This window comes from Panulirus ornatus, chromosome 42 (assembly GCF_036320965.1).
Source record: "Panulirus ornatus isolate Po-2019 chromosome 42, ASM3632096v1, whole genome shotgun sequence".
Classification (NCBI taxonomy): Eukaryota; Metazoa; Arthropoda; class Malacostraca; order Decapoda; family Palinuridae; genus Panulirus; species Panulirus ornatus.
In genome coordinates, this window is record NC_092265.1 from 11,105,437 (window position 1) to 11,113,298 (window position 7,862).

Here is a 7,862-nt window from a genome sequence, read left to right on the forward strand (position 1 = left end):
GATAAGGGGTGATTTGGACGGTCTACATGACGCACATTGGGAGCAGAAAGAGACGGTTTGATTGGGTGTAGACGGAAGGAGAAAGGGTAACTTTTATGTCGATAGGAGACGGTTAATTGGATGTAGACAGGAGACGGATAACTGGATGTAGACAGGAGACGGGTCACTGGATGAAGACAGAAGAAAGTAGACATTATATGGTATGTAGAGGACGGGGCATTACATGAAGACATATTTTCCTCGAATGAAATTATGTGTAAACTTTCCCTAGACTCGACTGTAACACGGTGACACTTGAGATTATAACACACGGGTACACATTGCTTTGAACACGGCTAACAACGGTGACCGTATAACACGGTGATTGTAAACTCGGCTAGCACGGTAGTCATAACACAGCTAACACTATGACTGTGACACAGCTAACTTGGTCATAACACTGCGGCTAACTCCTTTCACTGTGACGTAGACTCACTAGACGAATGTGTCATTAGCTTGTTTTTTTGCGAAGTTCGAAAGTAGGTTCGGTCTGTACTTGGCTTAATGATCAGAGGTCACTGAATTAGTGAATGATTGCTGGATTTGGCTCCGCTAACCTAGTTTTTTTTTTTTTTTTTACAACGGGCACCAACCCACAATGGAAGTCTTTGCTATAGAGACAAAAACACTTCAAAGGTAACTCGTGCGAGTTTTGCTAGAAAAGAATTGGCTCTTAAGTCTAATACGGAGCTCTTCCCATGGGACTGAATCCTCAGCGTGGCTGAGAAGGGTTCTAAAAAAAAGAGGTTTTGAATCCCTTCCCTTCAGCTTCAGCGTCAGACACAGGTCGTCGACTTATATTGTATGTAGCGTTCGAAGATTTGGCAGTCAGCATCCTCGAACTGTTGCCTTCGATCTCTCACATGTTACTCACTGAACCGCAAGAACTTGAGGACAGCAGCCGTGAAACTTGTTCTGAGAACGAGGATGAGGTTACCATGTTTGGTCAGACCCTTTTTGTAGAGTGAGGCTTGTGGAGGGGATGGTGTGTGTGTGTGTGTGTGTGTGTGTGAGACTGCCTATTTGTACTGTAAAAGGAGGGAGATCTACACTCGTGGGGCCACGTTTCGTGTGTGTGTGTGTGTGTGTGTGTGTGTGTGTGTTCTAACATATGTTCCTGATTTTCATTTGTCAGTACTAGTGGATAATAAGCTCATGTACACTGTGGTTCCTTAAAGTTCATTCTAATACTTCTCTCTCTCTCTCTCTCTCTCTCTCTCTCTCTCTCTCTCTCTCTCTCTCTCTCTCTCTCTCTCTCTCTCTCTCTCTCTCTGACTTGAAGATATGTTTCAATTTTACAAAGGAAGGATTTACGACAATCACTCCCTCTGTGATGAGAGACTCATCTCAATATCGGATGAGTTCCACGTGAATGTTTTGATTTCTGAGATTAATTCGTTGCACATATGCGTTGATATATACACCGTTGCTGAAGAAGTGTCAGTGCGTTTTGATTATCATTTGCCCTGTTTTGTTTTAGGATTTAGAATCGGGAATATTTTTGGTTTCTTTATTTACATCATTCCTTTAGATTTTTTGAAAGATTACGATATTCACTTATTTGGATATTCAAGAAAATTATGTTATTCATAGATCAAGATATTCAATACCTTAATTCCGTTAGGATTTAAAGTCGTCTCTTTTCATATATCTTCATAAATATCAAACCATAAATCAACTTACGATAATGTGGCCAGATTAGAACGAATCAAAATTCTGAGTCGATAAGATCTTTCCTGGAGTCGCACTTCTTTTGTCGGAGCTGAACCACGCGCCATTACGACTTTTACAATTAGGACACAACACCATTTTTCGTACACGGCTGCATTACCGCGTCCAGTACCTCACTAGACCCCTGGTTCTTCCTCGGAAATTCGTGGAATATTGGCATGTAAGAATACGGCTTCCCGAGGGTGAGGGAACCAACCAACTCCACCCCCGTCATAAAATGCCTTGAGAACGAATGTACGACGCATGAACACGACGGTACGACCCATGGGTATAATAATAGCCTGGCCTTTTAACCTGACGATCGAGGGGTCGGGTGAATTGGCTTAGGCCATCACACCCAAGGGGTCGTACCGTCGTGTTGATAAAGGTCGAGGAATCTGGAATAAGGGTGAGTGCCATCACGCCATAATATGATGTCCATGGAATTCGTCTGTTTGATATTCCCATCCCAGCATGAACAGACACAAGGAGTTTCTGTCGTAGTGTGAGGTCTGTGTAGGAATAACCACTCCATTTTGAAGTTTCTGTCGTAGTGTGAGGTCTGTGTAGGAATAACCACTCCATTTTGAAGTTTCTGTCGTTCTGGTGTATGTGGGAGTAACTTCTCCGTTTTCTACTGTTTAAGTTTTGACGAAAATTTCTTTCGTATGGTGTTAACTCCGTTTTTTTTTTTTTAGAAACATTTCCCAAACCAAGATTATGTTTTCTTTGTCACTTTTTTTTTTTTGATGCGTTCTAAAATGCCGAACGATATCGGAGGAAAAAAAAACGCAAACATACTCATATATGTACAATTCAAAACAGCGACATGGAGGAAAACAGAATAAATGAGTGATTTATTACATATGAAAGGTGATACATACCACATCTTCGTCGATTCTTTGAGTCTGTCTGCAGTGTATAGTATTCCGGTAATAATTGATTAACATTTCTGTTGAAATTGATTATATTTCAAAAGAATTCAGTTAATATTTCAGTAGAAATTTATATTTTCTGTTGGAAATTAATATATTTTCGTCAGTATAAATTAATAATACTTTTTCAGTTGATATCAAGGGGTATTTTATTAGAAATTAATTAATGTTTTCGAGGAGATTAACTCAAAGTGTCAGTATAAATCAATGATTAACACCAGGGTGCAAAATTATTCCGTCGAAGATGAGAAAAGAAAAAGAGATCGTGTCTCGTTATGCGTTTGGTTTAAATCTATCTTCGTGTGCGTTGAAATCTTGAGATATTCCCATTTTCAAAGATTTTTCGGAGTAATAAAATTTTTATCGTAATTCTCCGGGGGGATCATAAGACAGGGTACATTGTTGCCGAGTTGGTGTGGGTGTTGGAGATTCGCGCCGTACGACAAGACAAGAGAGTTGTGGACCCGGGGCAGAGAGTCTCTCTTTGATCCAGGGAAGGTGTTGGCAAGCCCGCCCCACTGTGTGTCAGACTGGAGAGAGAGAACGCCTCCCTGGCTAATATGGTTTTATAGCTTGGAAGATCCTTTTCGTCGTTAGATCCAAGAGATATATTTTTTCCCCCCTTTTTTTATACTACGGGCCTGTTTGGTCATCGCCTCCTTGTTAAATAACCTGGCTGGCTTGTTAGCATCGTGGAGTCGCGGCTATACACACATATGTTGACTGAGCTTTCGCTACGCTAGACGTGTGCGTCTGAACATTGTCTCTGAAGACAGACTACGAGTCATACCGGGTCAAAGGTTGATCCTGCCACATCTCTGCATATGTTGATTGTATGAGTTGGTATCAAGGACTGAATTGTTGTTGGTGAGGAGGAGGAGGTGGTGCAGAAACGAGGAAAATAATTAGACGGAGACTGAAAACAGATTCGAACAAGTTGTACAAATCTTGTTTATTTAATGGGAGAATACGATAAGAAAACGAACCGTGGCTTGATTTTACTACTGGTGTTAAACACGGAAATGTACAGTTTTCTCCCCTGTTACCTCTTGCATATATAGACACTGGTATGAAGAAAAAAAAACTACAGAGAAGAGAAGATGACACAGGTCGTGAGAGAAGTTGTGGAACGCACAGCTGATGTACATTATTGGACTGACGAGAGATAATATAAAAAAGAAAGGAGTTTGTAAGAGGCATCCGACTCCTGGAGTGATTGCCCTGGGCGAGCGGGAAGAAAAATGACTGTAGAATGAAAGATATAATGAGCAGATGCAGAATAAACTAGGAGGTTCTGAGGATCATTATAGAGAACAAGTCAATAAAAACGCAGAGATGGTTTTAACGTCTAGAAAGCCAGGACCTGGGAAGGGAGAGTTGCCTAGAGAATATGGGTTTAACAACCTGGGTGACTAGGAACCACTAGAGGTAGATTAGACCAAAGGAAAAGGATGAAGTGGACTTACGTAGTATGCCCTAAGCAAGGAGACCCCCATTGGGCGTAGCAGAACTGAAGGAAAATGGTTATGTCTACCAAAGATTGGAGTGGACGAGATAGCTGACCGCACTGATAGCTGAGGACCTTCTGAAGAGCTAAAGTAAAATGGAAAATAATCAGAACGTTTTGACATACTCGTGTGTGGGAATATCGATGTATTTTAGACGAATTCCAAGGTGGATTTGGTCTTATATTGGCTGCAGGGTCAAAGTTTACTGACTTACCTCATATCCGTTCATTTCTATGCTGGATACATCGACTACAAGTAATGCCATTTATTTTGAACTCGGTATTCGTATGAAATCTCGATTTTCCTTCAAATTGGCTTCACTTTTAACCCGAGTCTGGGAAAGGTCACGGAGGTTGTATATTCAATCCGTTCATAGCACCGTTGATGATATAATGCAGACATACATGATGGCGGGAGTGGTGTGTCGAGGTTACGAAAATGCGACATTTCTTCATCAGCATCATGTATGCCTTATCCCTCCTCCATCACGATAAAGTGACACGCTGGAGTGTCTTCGAGCATTTCAGTTTCTGACCATCTGTACGACCACAAGTGTCAGAATTCTAACGGAATGCTGAAGTCTGGGAAGTCGGTACCACTTGGGATCAGTCAGTCAGTCCCAGGCTGGGATTGAGACGAAGAGCGTCTAGGTAGGTGGTGAGGGTGGCGATCTTCAAGTAACAGTCTTGTGAGATTAAGCATGCCTGATGCTTGATGGATATTGTACATGGAAGTGTTGGACTGGAATCCAGCCGAATGCATGGAAATGTAGGGCTGAGGTCTGTGCTTTCATCTCATGGATCTCTTGAAACACGGATTTGCTGTCACAAACGTGTCATCTATCCTGGCGACACCATTTGCTTCGTATTCAAGTTTCGTAAACTTTTCACGGTTTTGGGCGAGACATAGTTTCTCTGCCATGCCAGCCAGTCATCAGAAGTACAATATAGGTTCTGGAAGATTCGTCCAGGTGAGCTGGTTGCTGCTGGAAAGTTTGTGCAGAAGTAGTGTGTGCTGCAAGCCCCTTGGAAATTAGTTGGTGGATGCTGGAAGACACGGTAATGACGAACCCGTAGGCTGGATTTCATAGAAAAGAGGTCGTACGTGCTGGAAGGGTTGTGTAGGTGAGGTCAGAGATGGTGGAAGACTCGACCAGACGATCCGGTCTGGACTGAAAGATTCTTGTAGATGACCCCCCAACGGTGTTGGAAAACTCACGCAGATGACCCTTGTCGGTGCTGGAGGAGTCGTGTACATCATCGGTCTAAAGCCCTACTGAAGCAGGGAGAGCCCGGCTCGTCCATCCTGCCAACTAGAGGCCGCAATTTGCAAAGCCCGTCAGCCCGCCTGGTTGGTATCTCTTCGTCTGCAGGAAGCATCCGAGGTGAACCATATCAGGAGCAGGGTGACATATCTTCTTCGACAGGAACACCACCACTGGCAGTGACAAAGGTCTTGTCCATAATCCTGGATCATTTGTTCCCCAGAAAGGAATGCAAGCAAGTTAGTGTAACAATGTTGAAGGTCTTGCCCTTAAGATTGAATAATCAGTTCCTCAGAAGAGAAAAACAAAATGGAATCAAATTAGCGGTAGCAGTGACAAAGGTCTTGCCCTTAACACTGAATCATTAGTTCCACAGAAAGAAATGCCACCGAGTCACCACCTTCGGTTTCCAGCAAGGCAGTAAACTTTCTGCAGACTGCTTGGGGTAGATGACCGTATAAATTCGGAATGACTAGACAGACTTGCTAGGTTCTTCTGCTGTGCTTTACAGTATCATTATTTTTAATTTTTACGTCTTGACATTTCGTAGTGATTTTCAACGACTGTTACTCCTCTGCTTGCGTAGGTCAACTGGAATTCACAAGGAATTAGCTGCAGTATCACCTGTGCTTCTCCAGCTAATGACGTTTCCATTAGGTGCAACCATTGTTGACCATTAGCTACAACCAGTGTTTGGCCATTAGCTATAACCAGTGTTTGGCTAGTTAGCTACTACCAGTGTTTGACCATTAGCGACAGCATGTGCTTGGCCATTAACAACGGATTTTGACATACCTCCTCGGATGAGTGTTTGCTGGCATATAACGTAACTCGTTTTCATAGAAACCAATTTAGAGGGTCAGGTCAAAGGTCAGGTCGTCATATTCCGGGGTCACACCGTCGTGCGCGAGGAGTGGAATCGTCAGTCAGTTGGAGATGGCTGGGCCGTATGTGCTTGTCTCTCGATCACTCGATAAGGAAACTGCAGGAAGATGAAATACGAAGTTGCATGTCTGACACAATCGTCAGGGGTCGCCCGATCCTCACCTGACCTCTTGACCTGACGGAGGTCGTCGAGAACTCGGGTCTCGAGGGATGTTTTACGGCGCATCTGATATATTGTCATACCGACAGACGTTCAGACATAGCCATCCTTGTATACATACACTGTCCAGCATTCTCGCCAAAGGGTAAAGGAAGTCGTTCTCGTTAATTCTAATTATTTCTAAAAGACTTTATTATTTAAGAAGTAGATGAAACACCTTGTGTCTAAATATTTAAACCAGAATTCCAGAAGTACAAAATATCGATCTTTTTCTCGACAAAGTAGGTCGTCCTCGACCTGTAAGTGGACGACGCGGTCACATCCTGCCTCGAGACTCGAGACCTCCATCGTCAGAAGTGAGAGGTCCTTCTTGATGAGGATCACTCACCCCTTCCTGGGGGAGGTGGACATCCTCCGAGAGTCTCCGTCGCGACACCAAGGTTTCATTTGAGGGAAGTAATCAGCGGAGGACTACACTGCTCCCCACCACGTCAAGGGCCACATGCAGAGTGAGGGTGTTGATGGACTTAGGTTTATCTTGAATACCAGATGAAGGTGTCATGACGGCGGTGGTTTATGTACGTTTATATATACCTCGACCTTGACGGCCTTAATGATTAAGTCCCATAGTACTCATAACCAATTAATTCACCCCTGCTGGTAGAGGAAGAACCTTCTGGGGTCACTCGACTTAACCCACGACGTAGAAACTCGTAGCCATTTACAGAAAGAATAGAAATGCAGAAGTTCGAAATTCCACCAGGACTAAAGGTACCAAGACCTTGCGGCTACCCTGGAGATCAAAGAAAACGGAGGGGACCAGACATTGAGAAAACAGAGGACCTATACCAGGGGTGGCATCAGGTGGTGGTGGTGGTTGGGGGAGTTGCTCACGCCATATATATATATATATATATATATATATATATATATATATATATATATATATATATATATATATATATATATATATATATATACAGGGTGTCCCAAAAGATGGACTCTTTGACACCCTATCTCTGAATTTTTTTGAGATCCAGTTGACCCTAAAAATGGCAGAAGCCCCCCCAAAATGTGTACTCACTCTCTAAATGACAATAGATGCAGTGTTTATTGACTTAGAAACAAGATTAATGATTGAAATTAATTAAATAGAAAAAAAACTGTGAGTTACAGGGTGTCAAAAAGTGAGTACATTTTCTTTTTGGGGGGGACACCCTGTAAATAGGATTCCAACTCGTACGTTCAAGAAGTTGATGATAAGCTGGGAGCTTGGGCTAGGCTGTAGCTTGGCTGAGATCATTGTCTTGGCGTAAGACTTTGTTGGACATAGTGTTAGGAATATTCCACGTCTGTCTTTA